Source organism: Sinocyclocheilus anshuiensis, unplaced genomic scaffold (genome assembly GCF_001515605.1).
Source record: "Sinocyclocheilus anshuiensis isolate Anshui unplaced genomic scaffold, SAMN03320099.WGS_v1.1 scaffold323, whole genome shotgun sequence".
Taxonomy (NCBI): Eukaryota; Metazoa; Chordata; class Actinopteri; order Cypriniformes; family Cyprinidae; genus Sinocyclocheilus; species Sinocyclocheilus anshuiensis.
The window spans coordinates 278,088-282,891 of NW_015548198.1; positions in this window are offsets into that span (position 1 = coordinate 278,088).

Sequence of the window (4,804 nt, forward strand, 5' to 3'; positions counted from 1 at the left end):
GTATGTTAGACTAGTTTAAGTGTTTATGTAGTTAATAAAGTTACTTGTATCACACTTGACGTTGTTCATTGTTTGCTCATAACTGGAGTCCCTTAATCATGCAGATTTATGCTACAGGCTCTGTGTAGAATTGTACAGTAAGAAAGTTATTTCCCTTAACCAGGAAATTAACGTTCTTAGAATTGACAGACAGTTGACCCTGAGAGGTCAAGTAAATACTTACAGCGGATCTAAATATTTATAATTAATTATAACTAGTTATGATTAATTATTCATATTTCCCCTTGAGCTGATTCGCTACACTCTGTAGATTGTCACTTGGAACAAAACAATACTCGATCACAAAACGAGCTGACAGAATTTTACTCACTTCCAGCTCAAGCTATAACTTGTAAAGTATATGTTTACACCATCAACACGACTTCATCCAAAACTTTCATTTACATTTACATTTATTCATTTAGCAGACGCTTTTATCCAAAGCGACTTACAATTGGGTAATACATTAAGCGATTAATCTTAAAGAGGCAAACAGACACAGGAAGTGCTCGTAATACCAAGTTTCAGGCATTGTTCATTGTTCAGTACAAGCTAGACAGAGAAAGATGAAAGAAAGAAGAAGTTTTTTTTTTTAGGACGAAGTCAGATAGTGACGAAAAAGGTGAGTTTTCAGCTGTCGCTTGAAAATTGTCAGGGATTCAGTATTCCGGATAGGGGTGGGAAGATCATTCCACCAGCCAGGAACGAAATTGTTCTGGAAAGTGATTTTGTGCCTCTTTGTGATGGTACCACGAGGCATCGCTCACTAGTAGATCTCAGACTTCTGGAGGGGAGACTTTCTTATTTCCCCCACTAATTTTCTGTAAAAAGCAGTCCAAACATTTCACCATTTCTTCTTGCCCATCATCCGCTATGTTTGTTTACTCTAAAGTCAGGTTTGATGCAAGAGATTTTGATTAAAGTCATTATTTTTGTTTTCTTTGCTCACAAAAAGTATTATCATAGCTTCGTAAAATTACGGTTGAACCCCTGATGTCACATGGATTATTTTACCGATGTCCTTGCTACGTTTCTGAACCTGAGAACATTTCAGTTGTGCTGCTGTCTATGCAGGGTCTGAGCTCTCGGATTTTATCAAAAATATCTTAATTTGTGTTCCAAAGATGAACGAAGGTCTTACGGGTTTGGAACGGCATGAGGGTGAGTAAGGGTGTATTCACACCAGGAAAGTCCGCTGGTTCACTTGCTTTGGTCCGGACCAAATACAATGCTGATTTTTTTTGTTTGGTGCGGTTTGCTTTCACACAGCCCTTTTTGCAAGTGAACCAGAAACTATAAACAAAACCACACGTGTGCTTAAGGTCATCCATTCATTGGCTCATCCATTCAACCGCACCAGAGTTCGTTTGGAAGCAGACCGAGACCTCCTCTTCAGCTGGGTCTCGGTGCAGTTGTTTGGTCCGCACCTGAGTGCGATTGCTGTATTCACACCTGCCCAAAAGATCTGCACCAAGGGGGTAAAACTAACTGGAGTTCGATTCAATCAAACCAAACAAGACAGGTGTGAATACACCCTAAGTCATGACAGAATTTTCATTTTTGGGTGAACAATCTCTTTAATTAACTCACCTGATTCCTCCTTCCGGCCGGTTGAGTGTTGGTCTGGTGATGACCTATTTTATTAAAACCAAAAATGGTTATTGTAGTTAAACCATTGTAAACATAAATTAACCATAATTTTGCAACACTAATTACAGTGTAACCATGGTATTTACAGTAAAACTGTGGTTATACAAATGGTAATCAGTCCGCCAAAAAACTATGGTTACTACACATTTACTATAATAAATCCATGGTTAATTTTATAAAGGTAACTGTGCATGCTTTTACCAAGCCTCTCAGGACAGCAAAGAGACTTGTCATGATCATAGATTTGTCTATTCTTATTCCAAATCTGAATGGCTTAATAAAAACTTTCACTGAACTGGAACAGATAGAATTCAATTCAAGTTTATTTGAATAGCGCTTTTAATGATACAAATCATTGCAAAGCAACTTCACAGTTTCTACAATATTTAGTAGTAGCTTATCAGTGGTGACTGTCAGTTAATGTATGGCAGAAATGTACGGAAAAATCAATTAAAAACGTAATCAAACAGACGATGAACACTATTAACAGCAATTATTATATGATACAATCAAACCCATAGCAAAATTCAAAACAGAACTGGAACAGAACACCCACACCATCCCTAACGTTACTCTCAGGCTGTGTGGCTTCTCACTTTTCCTCATAGACCTGTGAGACGCTGCCCTAATGCTGACATCAACAGTCAGCCTGTCTTTATTTGATACTGGTGAAAAAATTCCCAGTGTGTTAATGTGAATATGTAGAGCCATACGTCCATAAAAAGACTAGGTAGATTATGTTAGCGTTAGCTAGATAGTGACATATTGTACAGCATTTTTGTTCCACTAGCTTACATAACCTCGTAGTCCATTGTGTATAAGGAAGCATATATCTAAAATCCCTTGTCCATTTTGGTGGCCATATCGATATATCCATATCCATATATATCCATATTCATTACTTCAGAGTTATGTGCCCTCTAGAAGCTTGCGTTCTGCAAGTGAACGGCGTATTATTGTGCCATCTCAAAGAGGCACAAAATCACTTTCACAGACTTTTTCATTAACTGTTCCCTCCTGGTGGAATGACCTGCCCAAATCAATCCGAGCAATAAGTCCTTAGCCATCTTCAAGAAATGACTAAAAACACATCTGTTCCACCTTTATTTGACCCTCTAACTCTAACACTTTCTATTCTATTTTAATTCTACTTTATCTATATTTATCTTTTTTTATTTTAAAAAACAACAACAAAAAATAAACACTAGCTTTAGAATAGAAAAAAATACTATTCTATCTACTTGTTTTTCTTTGTGTGTGTGTGTGTGTGTGTATATATATACACACCTTGCTACGTGTACTGCGTTAGGCTAACCGAGACTTGTCATTTGCACTTATATATTGTTGCTCTTTTGTTAGTTTTGACTGCTTTTAGTGTCCTCATTTGTAAGTCGCTTTGGATAAAAGCGTCTGCTAAATGACTAAATAAATAAAATAAATATCCAATGGACATTTTCGTCTTTGGCAGCTCCTGAAGGCTTCGTGTACAAAGCAGCACCATGTCAGCGTAGAGCGTACAAAACCAGAAGTGATGCACTATGGTTTACGGAACGTGGAAGTAAGTTGCTTATATACCCATTGTGATCATACATTATTAACTAGGAAGAATAAAATACACTGGATATTTGTGTATTCATGAAACAAGAATTGATTTCTCTGCGTTCCTTTAATTTCCTCTGTGTTACGTTGTATGTACTGGAAAACCCGTAGTTGTGTTGTAGTATTGTTAGGAAGAATAAAAAGATGACAAATTGTCGGATTGCTCACCACTCACGTCTCCCCTACACTTTTTGGATTAGAATGGTAACAGAAGTATAAGAGACAAGAAATACATAGACTACACCATCCATTTTATGTGACTCTATATATGTTAATTTAAAGAAAATAACATGACTTTTAAAAAGACAAGAACACAGAACATGCAAATTAACCAGTACAACTAAATTAATTAACACAATAATTAAAAACAATCACCTGCACACAGAGCAGTAAGACTTAGACCAGGGGTTTTCAAACTTTTTGGAGCCAGGGACCCCTTACAGGGGAGAAAATTTTCCAAGGACCCCCTCATAATTATAACAGTGTTTAAAGAGGTCATGTGATGTTGCTAAAAATAACACTATTTTTTGTATTTGGTGTAATGAAATGTGTTTATGCAGTTTAAGGTAAAAAAAAAAAACACATTATTTTCCACATACTGTACATTATTGTTTCTCCTCTATGCCCAGCCTTTCTGAAACGCGTCGATTTTTACAAAGCTCATCGGTCTGAAAAGTGAGGTGTGCTCTGATTGGCCAGCTATCCAGTGCATTGTGATTGGCCGAATACCTCAAGCGTGTGACGGAAACGTTACGCCCCTACCATACTGTGATGCCCTGTTTGGCCGGAGCGACTAGACAAAAATATTAAAACCCATTATAAACAAGGCATTTGTTGCATCGAGTGGGGACATAATTACGGATTATAATTACTTATACTGTCTTTTTACGCGTTGCGTTGCATCGCGCCGCGTAAACATAAAACCATGTCTGCATTTGTGATCGGAGAAATGACAAACAACAAGCCCTACTCTACACTGCCCAAAAACTCGCTTTAAATATATAAAGTATAAAAACTCTTTAAATATAAAAGACGTACTTACAGTCTTTGAGTCAGAACAGCCGGCATTGTAGTCTACTCTGTCAGGATCAGGAAACAGTCCTCCATAAAATGCGCTGCACACATCTAAATATTTGTATAAAAAACGTACTTACAATCTGTGAGTCAGAACAGCCAGCATTGTAGTCTACTCTTCCAGGATCAGGAAACAGAGCTCCATAAAATGTGCTGCACACATCTGAATATGAAGTGAAGTGTTCTGGAACAGTGTTGTAAATACAACTTAACCACTGATTTCTAGTCGTGTCCTCTTTTGGAAGGCCAAACAAAGTAGTTTCACTTTCACAAAACACACAGCGCCACACACTGCGGGCTAGAGTGAGCTTGGGAACGGGGCGGCCGGCAGATTCGACGAAGGAGCGTCCGGCGGGCTTGCGGCAACCACATGTGATGACCCAGGGCTGGATTCCGCTTCGTCCACGGTGAAAGCCGATCCGGCAATCCACAGTGCGCAGTT